The sequence below is a fragment of the Cricetulus griseus genome, chromosome 2 (genome assembly GCF_003668045.3).
Source record: "Cricetulus griseus strain 17A/GY chromosome 2, alternate assembly CriGri-PICRH-1.0, whole genome shotgun sequence".
In the NCBI taxonomy this organism is placed as follows: Eukaryota; Metazoa; Chordata; class Mammalia; order Rodentia; family Cricetidae; genus Cricetulus; species Cricetulus griseus.
In genome coordinates this window covers 320,734,180-320,759,599 of record NC_048595.1, presented here as the reverse complement: position 1 = coordinate 320,759,599, position 25,420 = coordinate 320,734,180, and positions in this window count along the sequence as shown.

The window sequence follows — 25,420 nt, the reverse complement described above, 5'->3', positions numbered from 1 at the left end:
TTTCAATCAATTTTGTGAATTTGATAAATCTACTTAAATTCCATGGGTTTTTAGGGGTTCCAGCTATAATGTGGACCTCATGCTATCTATCCTGTGCTGTGGCAGTAAGAAAGAGCAACATACAAAGATCTTTGCAAAGTATCACAGTGACCTTAGAGATGATCGCATCTGAAGTCCAGGAGGGAACAGTGCCAAGACTGAAAATTAGATTATCACCAGGAAACTAAGCAGATTTTAATACTCAGGTGGAAAGTGGCCAGCTCCTTTACACCATGTCACCCATGCTGAGAACCACATTTCATGCCTAAATTATTATACCAGTCCCACATCTCATCTTCTTGAATCCAGTCAGTGCCAGTGTGTTACCTTTGACACAAGTTAGGGATGTTCTGAGAAGTTATTGTAACTACTGTGTATGTGTGTGTGTACCAACATGTGGTGTGACAAGAGCATTTAATCTGCATGGCAAAGTTCTATAGTCTTTGATTGTGGCACCGTTACCTTCTTTATGAATAAAACGGAGTCATCTACTAAGACACAAATCTATTTATGTCACTTTCTGACTCCTTAATGGTTTTCAATAGCGTTGATGAAGAAGTGTAACTTCTTTAGCATATAAAGTTGTGCGTGATGTTAAGCTGTCCTCTAGTTTGTCTCTCTTTCTATAGATCCCAAATTACCCCGGTGTACATCACAGCAGTGTATTCTGTGGCTCACTGGACAAGTTACACTGTTGGCTATGCTGCCATTAGGCATACAGTTCTTCTGTTTGATGGTAGTTTGTCTAGCCGTGAGTATTGTCTCCTGTTCATGCTGACCACTTCCTCTAGGAAGCCTTTCTTGATCTTAATATTCTGTTTCTTCAGGGCTTCATCTGTGCCTTGTCATTAGTTATATACTAATAATCATTACTGATGTGACAATTCTAATTCATTAGCTAGTCATGCCTAGTAGAATATAAGTTCCTTGAAAGAGGGTACTGTGACTTATTTTTAAAAAAACAAAGAACTATCATTAGAGAAACTGGCATGTTCCAAGAAATTAATATGCATTTATTTATACATTTATTAGTTGTGTCTGACAGATAAGAAGTTCCAATATACATTATTAAGACATTTTTATATATTGCTAATAGAAAAGCAGCCACATTTGATGGTCTTTGTATATAAATTTAAACTAGAAAACTATACTTAGGATACTCTTAAGTGCCTCTCTCTCTCTCTCTCTCTCTCTCTCTCTCTCTCTCTCTGTGTGTGTGTGTGTGTGTGTGTGTGTGTTTCAAGACAGGGTTTCTCTGTGTATCCCTGGCTGTCCTGGAACTCACCATGTAGATGTTCCTGAACTTGGATCTGCCAGCCTCTGCCTCCCATATTCTCTTTCATGTAGATGTATTGACACACTATTTGTACATGCATGTGTATGAATAACACTGTGGCAGTGTTGGAAAGTGGCTACTAAAGAAGGCACTGGACATGCTGAATGTGGTAGTTTAAATGAGAATGTCCTCTGTGAGCTCTTGTATTTAAACATTTGGTTCCTAGTTGGTAACACCATTTAGAGAGGTGGTATGGCCTTGCTCGTGGAAGCAAATCATTTCAGGTGGGTTTTGAGAATTCACAGTCCCACTGTACTGCCAGATTGCTCTGTTTCATGCTTGCAGTTGAAGATGATGTAATCTCTTAGCTTCTTCTCTGGGCCCATGCTGCCAAGTCTCTCTTAGATATTATGGACTCTCCCACTGGAACTGTAAACTCAAATTAAACTCTTCCTTCTCTAAGTTGCTTCTGACCAAGGTGTATTATCACAGCAACAGAAAAGCACCTACAAAACTAGATAAACATCCTACATTTGAGCTGTATCTGAGTAGAAGAGTATAATGAAGGTCTTAAGAATGAATTTGTTTTGCTCTTCCTGAGGTACAGAATTGACCTTTTATCAAAACAGACATAATTTTTATGGCAAGGCAGGAAAAAAGGACCAGTTGGATCACTAATAGGAAAGCATATGTAAATGTGACCACTTTTTGATAGTCTTTTGCCTGTTAATTTTAACAAAAAAACCCATACTTGTGAAACTAAGCACGTAACCAAAGTCTTAAGCACTGTCTCCCTCATGGAGATGTGTAGATACGGTGTCTGTATATGCATGCGTGTGTGTGAACAATGTGTGCTGTTGCTGGAAAACTGCTAGAAGGCTTATCTCCCAAGCTGCTTTAGTGGCAGGCTGCCCCAGGCATTCCTTATTAGGGTGATAAGTCTTTTCAGCTTGGAGATATATCAGGCCATTAGTTTTCAAAGAAGTGGCATATTGTTGAGTAATGAAGACTCTTCTGGAAGGGTTGCATGTGGATCTGATAGAAATCAAATATATTAGTCCTCTTCAAAGATGAATGTTCTGGTTTTAGGCCACTTTTCTTTCACAATTTCCCTCTCATTTCCTGCCTTCTGATGATTTCTTTATAGTTAACAGCTTTGTAAGAATAGAGATATAGGGATAACTGGAAAAATCAAACTGCAATGTCAGCTTTGTAATGTCCTGAAAAATGGCAGATGAGTATCATTTGACACTTACTCCCTGTTGGGCATTATAAAAAATACTGCCATGTTCATTGTTTGGTATCCTTGGAAGTTGGTATACTGATCCTATGAGCCTCACTTGGGAGAATTAAAGCTAGGCAACATAAAGGAAACTTGCACATTCATACAACTTAAGCTGGCCTTTTATACTTAAAATGTTTAAAAAATATGACTGGAAAGATAACAGAAATAATGGACCAAATTGAGAACTTGAGTTTATCATTGCACTTGATTTCCACTTCTGTAAAGTAGGTTATAAAGAGCAATTAGGCCAATGGATATCACACCATGTTACATAGAATTAATGTTGTTGGTGTATTTCACTGAACTATTAAGAAATTAAGAAACACTAAGAAACAAATTCCATTCATTCATCTATTCATGTTTTGGAAGCATCAAATTACATGTCAGCCTAAAATAGTCAAAGAATAAAGTTATAGTCAATTGAACATTTAGACTTGTAAATAAAAGTTTCACCTTATGGTTGGAGATGCATTATTTATGAACATTAACAATAAAAGGGAAAGTTACGAACTATTTAAGTGCTTGAATCTTCCTGGTGACATCAGGGTAGGTTCTATAAAGAAGTGGCACTTGAACTGAGTTTTGAAAGATGAGAAGGAGCCTAGCAATTGAATTACGTAAGGACATGTTAGAAGGCTCAGAGCCTGTTCACCAGCAATGGCTTCAAGAAACAGCTGCAAACCCCAAACATCTAGAAATCAGTGAGAAGCAGTGACAGAATCAGCACCTCGACTTCTGCATGCTTCCCATCTCCCAGACTTTTAAATTTGCTAAATGGACCAGAAATGAACTCCTTTTATGAGTATGTGATGGAAGTTTGATAGTGGAGAAGAAAGAGGGTCTCAGGAATAGTTTGGTAACTGCTGCTCTAAGATACTGTTTCACCATTGTCACTGTTTCCTCTTACTGCCTTCTCCTCCATTGAGGACAATTCCATTACCTTGAACACTGACAATCCATTCCTAGATAATACGATGAGGATCATCTTCTGGCCTCCACCCCCTACTCAACTGCTTTTGAATTCTTGACAATAGCATTAATTAGAAGACTAAGTGGGTATCAGCACTCACCCTTGAACTTCTTGGAAGTACTCATTTGGGAGACTAATTTGAGAGGAAAGCTTAAGGATCTTTCCAATACTGTTTGGGTATACACAGCATACTGGAAGAGAGTAAAATCAAGCATAGGGTGTGTTTTAGTTTTCCAGATCTGTTTGGCACAAGTGCAACGGAAACCACAGATGGAAGCGCGCAGACGGAAGCCTGTTGCTCATACAGCTGTTTCTTTGTTGGTACAGAAAACCAATTGTGGGTGGGAGCAAGGGAGGGAGAAACAATATTAGAATGCAATGGCATTTTAATTATACCTACCGTAATTCTAATGGTCTGTTCTGTGGCGAATTGTTTGGGGAGTTGTCTTGAAATTAGAATCCAATCCTGCAAACTCAAATCAATTATAGTAGCACTGTTTGGAAATATACAGAGAAACGGTTTGAAAAAGATTTTCCAGTAATCTTGCTTGGTGATGCTTAGACTGCCTCTGAGGACTCTTGGGGCTGGTTAGAAGGATGGGAGAAGGCCAGGAGATTAAGTGCCACATTGCTGTCCCCTGGGGTTGCTCCTCTGGAAAACAGTCTCAGCTCCTTGAACTATTTAAAGTGTCTCTGAACACTCCCACAGAAGCCAGCCAGACATGAGTCCTTACTCGCCTGAAAAAAATGTAATATGACTCTAAGCTTGTGCTAATGTCCCTATTTTCCAGGAATGAACACTTGAGAGTCAGCTAAGTAGGTTACTTACTGAAAGTCATACTGAGTTTCATTTCAGAAGTGTTTATGAGCCTGCTATGATCTAGGCACAGGAGACATTGAGAGGGACACTGACTGTTTGTGCCTTCCTGGGGATTTTTGTCTGGTAGAAAAATATACATAATGATGAAATTACTGCATGATGATAAATGTAAAATATACAAAGTAACCCTAAATCTGAAAGCATGTAAGAGGTAGGACTAGAAATATCTTGTGGCATCGACATGGGCTCTGAGCCATGAGCTCATGTGTTCTTGAATTATGAGCAGAATTGTGTAGAATATTATGGAAGATAAAAGAGTTCGAAAAAGTGGGGACAGCCATCTGGAAAAAGCTCAGTGACAGAAAGGAGTGGTGACTGAAATACAATGTTAGCACAAGAGACCACAATGGTTGGACAGATAGCCATGTAAGCCATATGAAAAAATTCGGCTTATCCTCAGAGGAATGATAAGTGAATAATTTAATGAGGAGAATGCGGTGATCTGGCATGAACACTTTCAGATCCTGCCTTTGGTAAATGTGTGTGGCAGTTGTATAGTAGACAATTTTTCTCACTTGACAAAAGCCACTTGAAGGAAGGAAGGAAGGAAGGTTTTATCTTACAGGTTTCTACTGCTGTGAAGAAACACTGTGACCTAAGCAACTAGGAGAGAACAGGGCTTACTTGGCTTACCCTTCCATATCACCCTTCATCATCAAACAGCTTAGGAACATAGAAGCAGGAGGTGATGCCGAGGACATGGAAGGGTGCTGCTTACTGGCTTTCTCTTCACAGCTAGCTCAGCAACTCTCATTGGACTCAGGGATGTATTGGTAAAAAAATACAAAGAAGACGTGAAGTTGAGAGGGAGTTGGGGTTCTAGGAGGAGTTAGAAAGAGATAGTGGCGTATGGATATAATCAGTATATAATATATAAGTACATGGGATATTCAGATAATTTTAAAAATCTAAACAATCATGCTTGGTTGGCTGGCTCAGCAGGTAAGAACACTGGTTGTTCTAGCAGAGGACCTAGGTTCAATTTCCAGCACCAACATGGTAGTTCGAGATTATTCATAACTCCATTATTCATAACTCCAGGCATGCACATGGGGCAATACATTCATGCAGGCAAAGCATTCAAATGCATAAAAATTAAAATTAAAAAATAAAATATAACCCCTCCACAAAATCCAGATAATTCTGAAGCAAAGCAATAAAAACAAACCAGCCAACCAAATGACCAAGGAGAGAGAGAGAGAGAGAGAGAGAGAGAGAGAGAGAGAGAGAGAGAGAGAGAGAGACGACCACACTTTGTGGATAGGTGTGAGGCAAGAAAAATGTGAGATTAGGTAATTGAACTTGGGTACCTCCAAGAGATATGTAGGAATGTGACAAAAGAACAGTAAATGAAAATGCTGATGTAAAAGTGACCTAAGTATCTTAAAATTCCCAGCCTAACTACCCAAGGCACTCTAGACAGAGTTTACAATATATCTACACATAGCAATCCCCTTCTCTGTGAAGAGCGATGACAGCATGAGCACATTCACTGCATTGTTATGTAAATTAAATAAGGACACAGATTGGTGAGATTAGGTACTTTTTTGAAGATGCGATGTGATAAATGAGATAATGAAAGAGGCAACTAGAAGAAGGTTGAAATGATTACGTGTTATTTGTAGAAGCTTTGTAAGAATTTATGTCATTATTTGTATACCAGAATAAAAGCAAACAAATAAAAGCTACCCATAGATAGCCCCCAATATAATATGTAGCATGCAGAATGTAAATGTTAGCACAAACACCCAGCATTCAGAGACAGGTCTGTTCTGAAGCATGTGCTGAAGTGCCATTGGGACATCAATGGTAAAAAAGGAGAGCCAATGGAATGAGGTGGAGGGAGAGGGTTGGGTAAAAGCTGTTTGCGATATGAACTTTAAATAAGCCCAAATATTAGAAATCAAGCAGAGAAGAGTGAATCATAGGAGTCACTATTGGGGTGACAAGGGAGGCAGGAGGGAAGCACTGCCCATGTGGTCCAGATGAATCATCTTTGGGGAAGAGGGGAGTGATGTGGCATGTTGTTGTAAGCCCCAATGAGTGGAGAACCACAGAGCTTTAGAAACACTAAGCTGGAGTCTTTAGATAATCAGGCAGCAAGCTTTGGACTCGATTGTCTCATTTTTGTTTAATCAAGTCTTGAGTTTTGTTCTGGAACCTGAGCTATGCTGTTGGCTATGTAAAAAGAAAACCCATACTTATTATGGAGTCTCCTTCTGTAGAGAAGTACCACTTAATACTAAGCTGATTTAAACAAAATTGAAAGATATTGCTCATGCCAGAAAGGAAACAACAACAACAACAAAAAGCTCATCTTGCCCACTTCTTTTCAATGCCGAGCTATTTAAAAATCTTCAACTTTTTTTTTCAGTGAAGATATTCCTCCAAATTATCATCTTGTAGATAGTCAAGTCTTATCCTCATTTTCTTTTCTTTTTCTGAAAACTTGACAAGCTTGTTTCTCTTTATTGTAGAAAAAACTGATGGTTTGTGACTCTTGTATGAATGAGATAATTCTTGTTAATCATTTCACAATGAAATGTAAAGAGATACTTTGTAGGTAAGGCCTTTGATTTGAGGTGTCCAGGGAAAACCACAGTGGTATCGTAGGAGTTGTGTCTTCTCATGATTATTACAACACATCTTTAGAGCTAAATATTCTCCAAGCTGCAATTGGTTGCTCCCACTGTATCAGAAACCAGGGCACTAGGATACTTTCCTAACTGCCAAGAATTATACTAATAAAGGATCTGCATCCTCAAAGGACCCTAGCTATATTATAATATCACTCATTTTGTGGGCTGACCACCCTTTTTGTGGACTTCCCTAAAAGATCATGGAAAGAAACACCCAAAATGGGAGCTCAGATCCATCAAGATTTTAGAAGGAAAAGGGGACATGTTGCCCCACAAATATACCACCCACTTCACAGGTATCCATCAAAATGTCTTTAAAATTCACCATACAGAATCTAGACTATTCCCACTCTTTGGAACTACCCACTCCTATCTCTCTTTGGAGTCTACATTTTGTATTGTTCAATAAACTTCTGCTTAAACTATCTCTGCACTAATTTTTTTTCTTAAGAAGACAAGAATCAAGAGTTTCTCCCATTAAAAAAATGTATTTCATTTCATTTTATTTGAAAACTCCCAAAAGGATAGAAGGATTTTGATATGAACTCTGTTTTTCAGTTACCCAGTATTTTACTTGACTTCCCTAAAAATGCTAGATTGCATTAAATACAATAATCAACCCTAATCCAACCATAGGGAAACTTGAGAATGAAAGAAATGATAATGTGTGTGGCCTGTGCTGCCACCTGAGGCCCCACTTGAGGTCTGTTGTCTATGCTGCTGCAGGAAGTCATGTAGATGTCCATGCTCTGTGATCCTGCAGGAGGTCATGTGGATGTCCATGGTCCATACTACTACCAAAGGTCATGCTGATGTCTGTGGCTGATGTCCTGTGCTTGCACCAGAGACCATGCTGAGGCTTTGGTCTGTGCTGATGCCCCAGGTCATGGTGGCTGTCCATGGTCCATGCTGTAACCAGAAACCATGTGGAAGTCTATGATCCACACTGCTGCTGACTGTAAAGGATGAAGAAGCTTCTTTGGCAGCAGCATCAATGACTGCAGACTCACAGTTGAGAATACAAGACATAGAAGGCTCCTGTGACAACCTCTGCCCCCCAAAAAAGTATCAGTCTTGACAGGAAGTCATCAAAAAGAACTCCTAAAAATTGTGATAAGGGATCCTGAATCGTAGCTCTTCTCAGTTTATGGGTTCTGCTGGGAAAGGACTTAGTTTTCTTTAATGTGCTGGCCACTGGGAGTTTACCATGCTCCAATGAATATACAGACAACACAAATTGGACTTGGTATTTTTTTCTTTTATCATCTTTTCTTTTCTTTTATTCTATTTTTGGGGAGTATATAAGGGTATGGGTGGAGTGAGCCTGGGAAGACTGGGAAGTGAATGTGATTGAGGTGCATTATGTGAAACTCTTAAATAGTCAATAAAAATATTACATTTCGGGGAAAAAGAAAGAAAGAAAGAAAGAAAGAAAGGAAGGAAGGAAGGAAGAAAGGAAGAAAGGAAGAAAGAAAGGAAGAGGAATAAAGGAAGGAAGGAAGGAAGGAAGGAAGGAAGGAAGGAAGGAAGGAAGGAAGAGTGTCACAATGAAATTGAGATTCATGTCTTCACTTTGAGGACCACAACTCAAAGATCCCAACTCTTTAGAATCTGAAGCACAGTGATGGAGGGAGAGAAGGAAGGATGCTTCGGTAGTTATGATCTGCCATGAACAAGTTCAGGTTTGTAAATAGATTTTTAATTTTTCTCAAGCTCATGTTGACTTACGTTTTCAGACCCTGCTGTCCTGAGAAGACAGGAACTCAATCACTATCAAGTTTGATGTCCCTCTTCTGCCTTTTATCCCTTCTTTCCCTCTGGTTACAAGTGTGTGAAATGGATATAATGTATAAACCTTTATAAGGAGGAATATCTGGGACTGTGGATATAGCTTTAGTGAAAGAACACTTGTCTAATATGTGAGAGGGCTGTTGGGCTTACTCTCCATTATTATAAGTATAAATAATTAAGTAAACAAATAAATAATAAATAGGAGGTGCATTTGCCCTTAAATGTGCAGGGAGTGGCTTCAAGGCCCATTTTCTGGCCTAGTCTTGGTCATCTATTATCTCCAGTCCTAGGGGGAAGCCATGAGTCTTTTCTGTCAGGTTCCATTTTGTCTGATACTTCTGGAATGGCAAAGTCAGAACACAGGGGCCCTTCCTTCTGGTAAAAAAGCCATGTTTTCCGGCCACCTTGTCCAAGTTGTTTATCTTCTGAGGCTCCAGAGTCTTTGATGGCTTGAGGGATTTGGAATATAAACAGTGAGTATCTACACACTATTTCTGCTTTCTCATTTCTCTTACCTCTCCTTTGGAGCAGTGATTGCAAATCCAGTGACCAATTGGTGAAGGAAAAGAGAGGGGAACTGCAAGGCATGGGACACCCAAGGCCCGAGTCTCAGGTGACTGCCATGACCTTCCAGTGTGCATATGTACTATTGATGTTAATGTTCTCCACTGTGGCATGGACCGAGGTCATATGCAGTAAATGAAATGTCTTGCTGAATTTATCATGTATATGAAACTCAGCAGAATGTAACTTGAAAAGTATGAGTTTTGTTTTTCTTGGAATTGACCAGAGCTGCATTTATTGACTTAATGAATTTTAAAATCTCCCTAAAGTAATAAAAGAAAGCTCATTACATAGTCCAGCTAGAGGAATCTTGAAGTTAAAATTGACACACCTCTCTCAGCGAGATACACAAGGCCCAAACATCATTTGTCTTTGGAAAAATAAACCGCGTAGTGTTTATGCTTTGACTGAAGGCCAAACTCATACTTCAACATTATATTTTCTTTACTTTTCTGGACAAAATAATTCTGGACCCAGGATTTAGCAAGAGAGGAAAAATGTTTACCTTCATCCCTATGGTCTGCTATTATAAAACTTGGCTTTCCAGTTTCCTGTTTACTTTCTGTATTAGCAGTAACTGGGGGAAAAATAATTCCGAATCAGGTTTACAGTGGGGACAAGAGGGCCAGGAAGTAGTATTTACCTACTCAGATGAAGCAGACCCTGGGGGCCATCTGGTGCACCATGTTTTTGGGTAATTAGCATGCAGCCACATTTCTATTTAGTTTTCATTATCAAGGGACTCTGAAAATGTGTGCTAACAGACTGCCTGTTACACAAAGGAGCCAATGTCAAAAAAAATGATCATACTCATCCCCTTTCAAAAAAACAATGAAAAATAAAAACCCAAACTTTGTTTTGCCACCAATGACAGAAGCTCCCTTTAGAGCTGCCAAATCCTCTGGGTCCCAGACAAAATTGCTTGTTCTCTTCAGTCACCACATTTGGTGTGCAATGTTGTCTGGCCCCAGCTACCCACTTCCTTCCCATCAGGCTTGTCAAGCACAGCCTTTGGGCGGAAGATTTACATGATCAAATATTCACAGCAACCAGGGTGCAGCCCATTTACAGACTGACTTCACTTTGGGGTTAATTATCAGCTCAAAACAGCTTGAGTTTGTTTATCGTAAGTATGTGTATCTGTATATTGGTGATATATATTTTACTTATTCTGTAGAGAGAAGAATTATTCTTCCTGTCATAAGTCTTGTAGAAAAAAATCAGCAAATAGTTCACATAAAAAACCTTAAACTTTTCTTGATGGAAAATTTTACTTTATAATATGTCAGTGCAATAGCTTCATCCACAAGCTATCTGGATGTATTTTAAGTCAACCTGAACAAACTGATGAGAAAATGCAGGCTGTCATGTTAAGTTTAAGTGAAAATATGTGTTACATGAATATAGATTTTTCAGATGAAAAAATGGTAAAAGGGTAAGGGTGGGAATTACATGAAATTTCATGATAGAACATTACTCTCACAGCATGAACCTTGAAAATGAAATCAATGGCTTCTAATAGAAATTGATCATTAATCATTCAGTTTTAAAAAGGTAGAAAGGTTTGTTTTGGTTGAATACATTTTTGTTCTACTTAACAGCAATTTTTCATTTAGATTTTATATAGAGTTGTATGGAGTGGGAAATAAATATTCTAAAGGTATTATTGCAAAACCCCTTTTACCTATAAGAAAACTGTTATTTAGAAACATTGACTTACTTCTTCCTATTTCTTTGTGTAATAGAATCTGAACTGAAATTGGAAGAGACAATCTTATTCCCTCCTCTGTCTCTTCCTTTCTTCTTGAATTATTTCACACATGTCATGATGCTGCTGTGAAGATGTGTGCCTGAACACAAAGATGCCTAGAGAAAAGAACAAGCTTTGATTTCGGTACACCCGAAAAAGAGAGATGAAAAAACACAAAGCCATGAACTTCTGTACCCATATACTGTGGGTATAGAGATCATTGGGGTAGAGAATAATGAGGAAGAGAGGTCCCGTACCTATGTGGGATGTTGAGACAATTCACAAAGCAAGGTAAGGTATAGTTAGCTGGTGCATTCTCCCCACCCCCTGCTCCCCATCAACTTATTCCATTCCAATGGGAACAGAGAAAATGCCACGGTTGGGACTAATGCTTAAAATAGCAGTTCTCTACCAGACCTTGATGATATCTTTAAATAAGACAAGATTCCAAGTTCACATCCAGAATGCCTGTGCCACATCCCCACAACAGCTTGAATTTGTATCATCATGTAGAAAATGCTGTGAGGAAGCTGCTTAGTCTTTCCACTTGCTATTTAAATCCCTCAGAAGCCCAAGCTGTTCCAAAGCCATCAGGAGTGACGTTTAGAGTCTTTTCCATAGAAGAGGTGATTCATTTGATTTGCACAGTTAATTTTCATGAGAGGAGGAAATTTCTCTGGTAGGTAATGGTACTAACTCTTGAATTTTGATCTGTTAAAACCATTTCATCTCTGCTTCACTTTGGAGAGAAGAAACAACATTTTTTGCCCAACACATAATAACTGTTTACTGTTTTTATGGACACTGAAGTGGCCCAGTTGCCTTTAACTCTATATAGTGGCTCAATTTTCAATGATAAATATGCATGATATAGTATAAGCTATTAGTGTAGTATACATTGTATATGGCATAACTATATCTATTATAAATATTGTATATATTCCAGCCCTATGTTGCACACACACACACACACACACACACACACACACACACCTACTCCTCTTTAAATTCAGGCAGTGTTTTGTTTTTTCACATAGTTTATATTAGAAAATTCTGAAAGATGGATGGATGGATGCCCCAAAACTGATTGAAAAGCTAAGTTGTGAAAATAAATGCGTTTACAGTCACATGTGGTATGAAACCAGCTGTGCCATTGAGTGGAGCATCATGAGTCTTCTCTGTAAAATGAGGAGCTGGGTAAGCTAAACCCAGTCCTTTCATTGTCTTCCAGATGTCAAAACCTGGAGATGTAGTGTCTCATTGGGGATACCACTAGATTGGGGGAAAGGCACCCAAAGAAGAGCCCAAGCAAGCCAAGGCTTAGGCTTCCCAGTTTCTGCTTCAAATGCAGATTTTGTCTGCTTTACATGTTGTTTGCCATTTCTAAGCCCTTGAAATTTGCAAACATCTTTCTGATAAAAGGAAGGATTTAACTAAATCATAGGTATAATCTAATCTAGAGTATATGAGTCTCTTAAATATTTCTTTTTCATATGATATCTTTCACTAAACAGAAAATTTAATATCTTTCAGTTTGCCTCACTACTCAAATTTACATTTTCTTGCTGAATTCTCTGTAAAGCTTCAAAAAACTTTCAAACAAAAAGGAAGCCGGTTTGCTTGTTGGTGGGCATTTATACAAACCCTTATTGAGCACCAGATTTGATGGTGGAATACTTAATACTTTCTCTTCAAAACCAGGAAGAATTACAATATATTTGTATTTTCCCTCCAGTCTAGCTAAGGGATGTAGGCAAGGAATGAAAACAATGAAACAGAAAACCCCCCTTGATGAGGGGTTTTGTAGAGCTATAACATAATGCCATACAGAAGCAACTTAAGGGGAGACAGATCGATTTTCCCCCATGGTTTCATTCCATCACAGTGGAAAAGACATGGCAAAGGTCACAGGAGTAGGACCACGTGGCAGAATTGTCCCACAATCTGGAACATTAGGAAGTAGAGATGAGACTGGAAGCAAGAGTGGGCCATTGCCCTAAAAGTGTTGTGCCACTGGTCCACCTTTGCTAGGCAAGCATCACTCTAAAAACTGCTTCAAGTTGGGAAGCAGTTGTGCAAACACAAAAGCAAGTAGAAGAACTTTCAAACTCAAATCACAAGTGAAACAATCTCATATAGACAAAACTGCAAGATTTTGGAAATAACTAATACATTGGAAATTGGGAATTGGAAATAAATACATAAATAAAGGCATCACCTTATACAAATACAACAATCTCACAATACAAAAAGCACAAATGGGGAAATTACACTTCATCAGAAATTAAATGAAAACTTGTGCTTTGTTGAACACAATCATAAAAATGATTAGAAAAGGCATGGGATAGCGGGGAAATGTCAAAGTTGTATATCTAGTAACAACCTTTACCTTTTGTGATAAAGATAAAAGGGCAGCCAAACAGAAAATGGGACCAAGGATTTGAAATAGCACTTCTGCAGAGATGATGCCCCCTAAGACTGTGAAAGATGCTCTATATCCTTAGGCATCAGAAAAATGCAAATCAGAGCAGTGGGAGAGTGCTTCATGTCACTAAGCTAACAAAAACTTTTAATAAGGTTTAAGAAGACAATTTACAAATGTTGACAGATCTATGGGGACAGTGAAAGGTTCATATATTACTGGTAGAAAGTTGATTAACAGAGTTTGGCAGTTTTTTACAGGCTACCACATGACACAACAGTTAAAGTTCCAGGTAATGAAGCCATAACAGAAATCAAACATTTCTGTTCAAAAACTTGTATGTGAATGATAGTGGGAACATTATCCATAATAACTGGGAAGCAACACAACCCAAATCTATATTAAATGATGGATGAATAAATACATTTTACTATATGCATATAGTATAGTAGTCAGCCAGAAAAAAAGGAATGACTTACTGTTATTACTTGAAGCTGATATGTCCCTCATAGACTCATGTTTTGAAGGCTGAGTTCCCAACTGGAAATGAGGTTTTGGGAGATGATTGAGACTTAACGAAATAAACCTGGCCTGGGGAGATGAATCAGGGATTAAGAACACTAGCTGTTCTTGCAGAGGACCAGGTTCAATTCCCAGCACCCACATGATGGTTCACAACCATCGGCAACTCCAGTTCCAGGGATTTGACACCCTCTTCTGTCAGGCACATATGTGGTATGCAGACAAAATGCCCATACATTTAAAATAAAACAAACATTTAAAAATAAATAAAACCCAGCTGGGGGAAATAGTTAATAGTTGGAGGCATGTCATGAGAATTTCATTGTGTCTGGTCCATTCTGTCTTCTGTTTCCTGGCTGCTTCGAGGTGAGGAACTGTCCTTCATTGCATGCTTTCACTGTGATTCTTGCTTCAGTTCAAGCCTCAAAGCATAAAACTGGAAGATCCTGGAATAAACCACTGGAAGAGTGAACTAAAACGAACCTTTCTCTTTCTAATTATTTCTGCCAGGTATTTGTCACAACAAGGAGAAGTCTAACTAATGCAATTACTGCTGTGGGCTGCAATGTGGATGAACTTCAGAAACAGTACTAAAGGCAAGAAGGAAGTCCCAAACCACCAAATATTGTAGAGTTCTCTGAAATGAGATGCTCCAAATGTTCAAATCTAAAGAGATGAAAAACTGAGGGCTGAGGGGAGGAGCCACTGGGCACCTGGCTAAAGTGTGCGAGGATTTCATTGAGTTGAAGTAGCTAATCTAAAATTAAAGAGTGGTAGCGGCTGCTCCACTCCACTGTGTGCAGGCACTAAATGTCTCCGAGTTGTTCACTTTAAATGTTGAGACTTGATGTCATGCTATTTTTAACTTAATCAAGTCATGATGTGAGACATGAATGCAGATTCTAAAACTGAAAAGTGACTCCACGTTCTTCCCAGTTCTTCCCATGGATGGGCCTTGTGTGTTTACCCTTTTACCCAGCTCATATTGAATTTTTGAAGGTGGTGTGACTTGACTGCTCCATTAGAATGCATGTGTTTGCATCATGTGGCCTTTTCATTTATGTGAGTGAGGTTTTCCACACTGTACTTGGTTCCCCACCATGAGTTAAAGCAGTAGTTCTCAGCCTGCGGGTTGTGACCTCTGGGTTCTAATGACCCTTTCACAGGGATCACATATTAGAAATCCTACATGTCAGATATTTACTCTATTATCCATGCAAAGTTACAGTGATGAAGTAGCAATGAAAATAACTTTATGATTGGTGGGCGTCACTACAGCATGAACAACTATATTAAAGGGTTGCAGTGTTGGGAAAGGGGAGATCCACTCTGCTTTAAAGCATTTGGTACCAATTGCCCTTTCCCAGCACAGACTGCTTCTCACTGAGAATGCAGCATAGGTAGAAAAACTACTCTCTTTATGACAATCCCCATCTGAATCTGTCATAATATTCTAGTACTGCTATGTGCATTTTATAACAAAAAACCCAAGAAAGATTAATGAAATTACTAAATTTTTGACCCTCTCCCCCTTGTCTCATAATTCAGAATGATGGCAGTGGTAACAGTAAGGCCCTCCCTCAAAAAAATTGCTTAGGGCTGCTGCTTAAGAAAAAACACTAAGCTGGGTAAGTCTTTGGACTATCTGAGAATGACATTGCATTTGGTAACAGGCACTCAGCCTCATGGCTGTCATGTGTTTTTTATTATAGAAAATCATTGACTGTTTGAGTCCCGGCTGCCCTCCTGGCTGCCTGGTTTGGCTTCGTAGTCCTTGGCTGGCTATTTGTATTGTGCCTTTCTACAGGGTTTTCCTTGTGTATAAAGAAGCTGCTGCACTATTTGGGTACATTAAGGGAAAAGAAAGTATAAGAGTTTAATAAGCAGAGGTATTAATAGCTTTCAAATGACTTAGAAGTTTATCCTCACCTTCCATCCCCCATTGCCATACCGAGAGGCACCTGCGAACAACAGTGATGACAGATGATATGGCAGTGCCTTGCAGGGCCCATCCATCACATTCTAACTCAGGTCGGTGCTGTTTCACTTGTGCTAAATGTGGCCTCTGAGACTGGGGTTTGGCTGTGCTCCAAGACCCCTTTCTGGCTTCTGTCTTGGTGTTTTTATATATGATCTGCAGGTGTTACTGATATAATTTGTTCAGGAATTATGTCTGTTGTCATGCTTACTAGTCTATTTTTTTTCCTAGTGGTCATTATGGCATAGGAGAAAACCCCTAGCCCCAAATTGAACCACTGGTGGTTGCATAATAAGTGACAACCTAGAAATAGCTTTGCGTGCCTGTTGCTGAGACACGAGCATATGGTTATCACTCATTTGGAATCGCCTTTGAGAACTAATTCAATTTGGAATAAAAGATCTAACCAGCATTTAGCATCAAACATATGATTGTAATTTTAGAATTATGGAGAGATGATTCAATTTCTTGTGTGTTTGAGAGAGAAATTATTTTAAAGTAGGTGGGGGGAGGGCTGGACATAGGGTATTGGGCAAGTAGATGCCACAGGTTGAAATGAAGGATTTTACTTGTTTATTATTTGGAATTAATGAATTGACTAATTAATTTAGAGTCACTGTGTAGCTGAGAATCCTCCCAACTCTACCTCTTGGGTGCCTGGATGACAGGCATTCATCCTTATGCCAAGCTAGAAGCATACTATAGTCCTCCTCAGTGGAAGTGGTCCTGGTGGCTATTGAACTGATTTTAACAAATATACAATTTATTACAAGCATCTCAGACATTTCTGCACCTTCCCCCTTCTCTGTAAAAGACTCTAGATGGTTGCTAGGCTTACCAAGAAACACCAGTGAGGAAGGGTGTTTAGTTTTCTTTTTTTTTCTGAAATATGACATGTTTCTATGGTCAGAGATAAAATAGTTTCTTTTTGTAACATGTGACTATAAAATAGCTTAGATTATATATGAAAAAGAAAATTCAAAAACTAACATCACTGATTTTAAGTCCATGTGTGATTTGCCTATAGATCAGTCAAAACAGGAGGAGAAAGGCTTTGAGATTGTCAAAGTTAATGAGCGACCCTTGTCTCTTCCAAAGAGTCATGAAGAGCCTGGTGGAAAAACTCAGCAAAACTGAAATAAATGAAATGTTCTGGAAAATGAGCCAGCACATTAGACTAGATGTGTATACTTCTGTCCCTAAAATAATTCATTTTTGTTTTCACTGCTCTTGTCCTTCAGCATGGAGTAGAAAAAAACAAAAGCACATTTTTTTTATAGTGCTCACTTCCATTTCACTTAAAAATGTTTGCATTTTTTGCAGTGTAGTGAGAATAGTCAAGGTAATATGTAAGATGTACAAAGCATATAGAAAGCGTTATCAAATGCCTGCTATACATGAGTTTTTAGTCCTTACAGCAAATCTGCAGCTGGTTAGCTGTATTCTCTGTTTTACAGATTGTACAGAACAGAGCACAGAGGGGCAAAGGTTTATCTTAGTCTCATGCAACTGGCAAGTAATAAAATAGGAATGTGAGAGCAACAGCAGGGTCTGACTCCATTCCTGCTGTGCATGCTGCTGCTCTCCACAGTAAATAATTCCATCTTATCTCCCCATGGTAAACAAACACATCACACTATCTCAGTTAGCCCTAAACAATCCTGAGGCTACCACTTCTTTTTTTAGAGTTGGGGTATTAAGAAGCCAAAGTCCAAGGGATTGAACGGCATCCCTAAATTCACTCACTGAGAAAAGATATAACTGGACTCTACACTGAAATCCTTTGCCTCTTCCTCCATGTTGCTTCCATTGTACAAACTTATTCTGGCCACCAGACTGGAGCTCGAAAGCCAACTCTAGATTAAATACACGAATAAGTACTAAATGTGGCTGTTTCTTCATAAGTAATCAAACCATAGGAGGAGGAAGCACTTTACAAATAAGTACCATTGACCTCCTTATTCACTTTGGAGTCAGTCAAATTTTAGCATTTGGTTCTAGGAAGAAGAAGAAGCAGAAGAAGCAGAAGCAGAAGCAGAAGCAGAAGCAGAAGCAGCAGCAGCAGCAGCAGCAGCAGCAGCAGCAGCAGCAGCAGCAGCAGAAGAAGAAGAAGAAGAAGAAGAAGAAGAAGAAGAAGAAGAAGAAGAAGAAGAAGAAGAAGAAGAAGAAGAAGAAGAAAAAGAAGACGAAGAAGAAGAAGAGGAGGGGCTTTTAAAGAAAGGTTTTCCTTCAAAAGTCTATGTTCCTACACCATGAACTAATACATGAAAAAGGAATCCATGGCTCATGTTGTTTGGGCTTTTTTTTTTTTTTTAATTTGTTTGGTTTTAGGAGATTTTTGTTTTTTGTTCAGGTTTTCTTTTTCCCCCAGAATGCACTGAATTAAAAAAAATCTGGATTAAACATGCTTGAGCTTGTCAAATGCATGCCACAGAGTAAGTGGCACATCTACAAATACCTGCATGTGCTTGTTCAGGGATCTGTGTTTATGGAATGAACAGTATTGCATAGGGCAGGCTGTTCTAGGGGATTAACTCTGATGATCAGCATGCCACAGATGTTTTACTGGGAATGAATGTTTGTTGTATGCCCAGAATCCTCCTAATACAAGTGATGATAACTTTGTGAGTATGTGTAGACTGGAGGAAGAAAGAGGAAATGAACATAGTGGAAGTGTAAAGTAAGAGAGAAGGAGGGAGGGGAGAACCCTTATGGAAATTACACACATCATCTGCAATGTTTTTCTGTCTTGTTCTTTCCCTTATTTTGTGAAAATGAAAGGCTGTTGTTGACTTATGAATTGAAAGTCAATCCTCTCTCAACTGCTTGTAGCTTTTTTAAGCTTGTTTAATAACTTTAATCTTAGGCCACATGCTTTATCCTTGGTTCCTTCATATCCTGTTTCTCCATTCCTAATCTCCTTGACAGGCTATGTTAATCTGTCTATTCCTCAAATTTCCCCATACTCTCCAATAAATTATTAATATAACATTACATTTACCATTAGCCCAACTATTTATTGCAGTAACAAATGTGAATGATAATAAATCAATTTTATTTGATTATATTGATAAAAATTGACAAAAGTTACAAAGCGGGGGTTTAATAGGGGATTTTTAACTTAATCTTTGGTTGCATGGCTAAAAAATGAAACACAAAAATAGATCAATATCATAGTTAATAAAGTTGTCTTTCTAAATAAAAGACATGGGCTCTCAAGTTAAAATACAGCAAACACCACTAAAAACAAAAGGAAGAACATATCAGACAAATGCTAGGAACAAGTAGAAATTGTTGTCTTAGCATAAAAGGTGGAGATTATTATGAAAAGCTAAGAGAGTTATGTTGTTATATTGATTAAGGATCAAATTTAAGATAAAATATAGCAATTTTTGCTAACAAATACATTTGGATATATTTGCCTTGCTTTGTAGACTGGCTCCCTGATTAGAATGGGAGAATATTTTCTAATGTTATTAAAATCATGGGGAAGATTATAAAGCAGAGGTGTAATAGGGGATTTTAACTTAATCTTTAGTTGAATGGCTAAAGAAATGAAACACAAAAAATAGATCGGTATCATAGTTAATAAAGTTGATTTCCCAGATGTGTCTTGGTGTCTCTTGCAACAGGGAATAACTGATTTGTTTTCTAGTGAGCACCTGCAAGCTAAAGCAACAGGATACTTGTGGTTCTTCCTATGCCAGATGTCCCAATTTGATTTTTTTGTTGCTGTGATACAGTACAGAGTAAAACAAACTTGGAGAGTAGGGAGTTTATTGTAGCTTACAATTCCAGGTAACCTTCTGCCATTGAGCCATATCAGGGTGGGAACTCAATCATGGAGCAGGAGCTGTGGATGATGCTGCTAACGTCTAAATCTCGGGTTCATGGTCTATCCCATGTCTGCCTACCCATGTCTGTCTACCTGCCCATGTCTACCTGCCCATGTATGTCTACCTACCCATGTCTACCTGCCCATGTCTACCTACCCATGTCTACCTGCCCATGTCTACCTACCTGCTCATGTCCACCTACCCAGGGATGACAACCTGCTCAGTGGGCTGGCCCCTCCTGCATAAATTAGCAATAAAGAAAACGATCATGCCCATAGGTCATTCTTATAAAGGCAAATTTTCCATGGTGCTTTCCCACCTCCCAGGTGTGTCAATCTGAAAACTAACATTAGCCAGTACATCAGAGAGTCTAACCTAAAATGGAAGAAAATAGAACAGTATTTAAGGGGGCTGGAGCTATGGCTCAGTGGTTAAGAACACTGGCTGCTTTTCCAGAGCTCCTGAGTTCAATTCCCAGCACCCACATGCTGGCTTACAACAATCTATTATAGGACCTGGCTCACAACCATCTGTAATAGGACCTAATGCTCTCTTCTGGCATTCAGGTATACATGTAGATTACTCATATATAAAATATAAATAAATGAATATTTAAAAATAATAGTAGTTGAAAAAACAAGAAATGACTTTTTGACTTTTTTGTGACAGGGTCTTAACTTAGCTATGGCTACTCTGTTATTCACTACATAGAACAGGGTGGCCTTCAACTTACAGAGATCCACCTGCTTCTGCCTCCTGAATGCTGAGATTAAAGGCATGCATCAGGATGCCTGACTTAAGAAATAGCTTGTAATATGAGACCTGATCATTTGGCACTTAAATAAACAGCGAGGGATGACTTTTTCAGACATAAAGAAGAATGCATGCACTGTGAAATAAAAGAAAAGGATGAGCGTAGAGGTATATCTTTATAAACTTGGTGTTAAGATAAAAAGTACTTTATATCAGATTGTCGATGATACCAATTACCTTTCATTCACCATTTTATCTAACACATTAAGTGGTAGGATTATGATGAGTATAAACGTTCCAAAGCAACAACAACAACAAAAAAATCAAGCTCCTCTTAATACATGTACTAATCTAGGGGGTTAAGAGGTTAACAATATAAGTAAATATTAATGGAAGGTATCAATTTCAGAAACCGGATCTGTGGATTTTCTCTAGAGGGGTTCTACAAATTTAACAGACATGCAAATCATCCAAACATCACAGTAAAAGACAGATCACAACTCCATCGGTCTAGGTTTAGCTTGAGAATCTGTTTATAAGTCTCTCAGCTGGTACCAGTATTTCTCATCCAAAGAGGTCAATCTTGATGAGCAGCATCCCCGAAGACTAAAATGAATGCCAGATTTGAGATGTACTTAGCCATAAGGATTAATGTCAGTGTCATCCTGTCTGCCTTCTATGCACTAGCAAATCTATTCCTCCTTTTAAATTCTCAGCTCGAAGAAGCACTTCAGCTCAGGAAGGTGTAGACAGATACAATACAGTAGGATGCCTCCAACATGGGCCAATAACTGTTTCTCAAGCTAATTTGTAAATGCATCCTTTACCTTATCTACAGCACCTGAACCCTTTCCAATCATGACCTAGGATGCTCACTGAAAATCTGTAGTTTCCAACATACAGATGTCCAGGGTGATCCTGATGTGAGTGGTTCTGGAACCTGAATGAGTGGTCTTACCCATCACTAAGCTTGGTGCTCCACAAAGTCACAGATAGTAAAACAGTGTAGATTCTCTCCCCTACTTCTTTTATTTTGTGTGAAAAGTTACAAATGCTCTATCTAGAAAATATGGAAATACAAAATACACAGAAAATTAAGAAAAGTCAAGGCTCATGCTTTCCCTGAAAGGCAAACTTTCAAAAAGTACTACAAACTATTTTTGTCTGTATATTTTGTTTTACTTGGCTTAGCCTTAGATCATATTATGTTTGTTTTCCCTAATACTTTTTTGGAGGAGGAGAAAGAAGACAAGGAGGAAGCCAAGACTGGGAAAGAAGAAGCAAGAGTATTTTACATAGCACTTCTAAATTACTATTAAAAATACTATGATATTAGTTGGATTATCCTTCAAAGTTTCCATATCTATTAACTCATCCTTTTATAGCAGAATAATTTACCCAAAAAGCATTGTCATCCATTATGGTTTAAATGTCAAATGTCCCCCATAAACTGTGTTTGAGCAATTGGTCTTCATCAGGTGACATTGCTTTGGGCGATTGTGAAGGCTTTGGTAGGCAGGAGGTGAGTTCTGGGGGTAGGTCTTTGATGTTATAGTGCAGTTTGCTTCTGCTTACACTCTCTGCTTCTTGATTCACAGAGATGTAAACAAGCCATGCCACACGTTTTCATGCTGCAAACTCCCTTCATGGAGTTACCCTAGGCAAAATAGTTTCATGTCTGCTGTTACTGTCCCTTCTTTATGATGCTTCTGCAAAACGTTTGGTCACAGAAACTTTTGACAAGGAAAGCAGTGAATATGTTATATGGATATTAGATTCTTGTACTTCATATTATTGGTTTTCTATTATTTAATTTCTCAAGACATTGTTCCAAATGTAAACAACTTGATATTTCCTTGACATTTCTGAAGTATTTAGAGAAGTACCAATTTCATTGTCATATAGTTAAATATAATTACTTTTGCAAACTACATGAGGTTAATATGCTCCCTTCTTGATCTCTTGTGAAAATGTGAAGATGTTTACATTTGTAAGGCAGGATTATAAAGATAGTGCTTGTATATTGAAATCTAATACTATATCTGTGTGAAGGAGAAGAGAAGGAGCAGGAGGAGGAGGAGGAGGAGGAGGAAAAGGAGAAGGAGGAGGAGCTAGAAACATCCTCTTCCTTTTGGCTTTTGAAGCCTTGTTCACCTTCTGTCCCTTAGCAAAGCACAGGGCATATATGAGAATGAGATATGACTCTGAACCAGAAATTCTCTGTTTTATTGTAGGGAGCTGATAAAGTCCTGAGTGAATGTGTGTTGTTGGTAAGTGCATAGACATGACAAGGACTCCAATGCCTGAAATCCACAAAAATGACAAAACTTTCCCCAGATCAGGTTCAGGGGAAACAACAAAGCCATCTTAAGGTCCCTGTAAGGATATCAACAATTTGACCATAACCTTCTTCCTGGATGTTTACAGCATGAACCTGCTCCCCTCCAGAGATGTCCTACCCACTTCTCCTTGTATAGCCATGTATAATAAACCTGCCCCCTGCATTCAGATACATACAATGAATACTCCGAGTTTCTGGACTGTTTCTAGTGCATCTCCATCAGATCACATGGCCCATGAAACCCGTTTTTTCTGTTTGGGTGTTGCTGTGCCTGTCTTTTCTTCATTTCCTTCATGTTCCAGTTAGGTTAACCCCAAAGCTGTGTAGGTTATAGCATTTTATGCTCATTATACTCTCTTAAGTATGATATTTAATGCTTTATATCTTAATCTCTGTTCCCCCTTAGGGGGGAAAAATCACAGTTCATCCATGATTTTTCCTCTTATGTACAGAGAATAGATTTTTAAAACCATTTGAATTTTGAGTTTATGAAAAAATATTGTTAATTGACAAAAGTACAAGCTTGTTTCTAACCCACCAAACCTCACTATTTAATAATAATCAAGTAATAAGGTTTCTGGTAGAGTTTAGTCAATTTTTCATTGATTTAATTTTATTTTTATATAGTAACTTAGACCCTTAGTTAAAAAAAAATTAACTCAATGATACAGCAGTTTAACAAAAATGTAAAATCTGTTTTCCCTCTCTTGAGGAATTTGTAGGGTCTTGTGATCACAGATATTTATTACTGTTCAGCTTTGATAAAAGTGGAGATATTTTCTTCTCCACCAAGGCACCAAGGAAAGAAAAGACTGAAACAATATGCATTTAGCTTTTACAACACCTAGTTAGAATTCCGGGTGTTCTGAAAAACTATAGTGAAATTTTTTGTGGCCACAGAACATGGAGTAACTATTAAGGACTGTGTGGCTAGTCAGGGAGATGATTCATTCAGAATTCATGTGGGAGGGAATAGGTATCATTCATATTTATCAAGTCCTTCATCTTCAAACATCATTCTTCCAGAATACCTGAGATGACATCCAATCCTGAATGTACATCTTGCCACATTGAGAACTTCAATTTCCTTAACTTTACATATTTAAATTATGATAGTTGAAGTCAATTGAAGACTAAGGAAAAAAGATAGTCTCAAATTTTTTTCTTTGTTCTTTTTTATGCAGATAGTCATGTTAATGTCATATATTTATAACCCAGTGGTCAGATTACAGTTCAGTAATAAAGCCTGGAAGACAGAAAGCATAAATATTTCTAGTAACATTCAAGATGAGAGAAAAATGATGTTAACTGACAATACTGTATGCTTTGAAAGATTGTATTCCAAATGTAGGACTTTGACTATCTTACTAGAAGTAAGTTCAAAGCTCATAAATATATTCAATTCTATAGTGGAGCCTGTGTATTTTTATAAGTGATATATGGCATAGGAAATGTTTTCAAAACTTAAATGTAGTTATTAGCTACCTTATGTTTGAGAAGTACTTTTATTTTTATTGTTTTGAATGTTCACAGGAGGCTATTACCCTTGATGTCTCATCTCCAATTCCTTGGAAACAGAAATTAAAGTCAAACTTCTCAGGAACCTGGAACCTCTGTTTTTAACTTCTACCAATTGGTATCAAATTATCTAAATAGGAATGAATTTGAACTGAGTATACTCTTTACTCCTGAGCAATGCTTGTGGTGCTTTCATGATGCTGACAGGACTTTCCTTGGATATGTTCTGTTATGGTAAATTGCCCTATACTTGAGTTCACTGAGAAACATGGTTGGGTCAAACTGGCCTGACTCTTCTTTGTGCTTTTATTTTGAGTTTTACAAAGAAATTTCAGTTAAAATTAAGCCTTGCTTGTTTCCTAAAAATTCACATTTGCAAAGAGAACAAAATTAGTTAAGGCCAAAAAGAGAATGTCAGGACTCATTACCTATGCTGATGAAACAGAAATCAATTTCAGGACAGAGGCAGAAGGGATGCAGCAGTGAGAAGTAGACTATGCAGATAGATGCTGAATAGACAGATGAAATGAGAGGTGAGAAAAGATACTCCAATTTAGAGCTCTATACATATGAGGGTAGGGGTGGGAAGGGGATGGGAAGTAGAGCAAGTGGTCCTGGGGGGGGGGAGCAGAGAGAAGAAGGCAGGCATATACATGCCTGACAGGAGAAGGGACCAATAATAAACTAGTAGTAACACCAGAATTTTGTAAGACAAGATCAGAAAAATAAAATTGATCTGGTTATAAATTCAGGACTAAACTTTGTATTTGCACCTAGGGCAAGGAAATGCAGAGAAGGGATAGCTCTTGTGCACACTTAAATGATAAGATAGAGTTGTAGGGAAGGTGAGAATGCT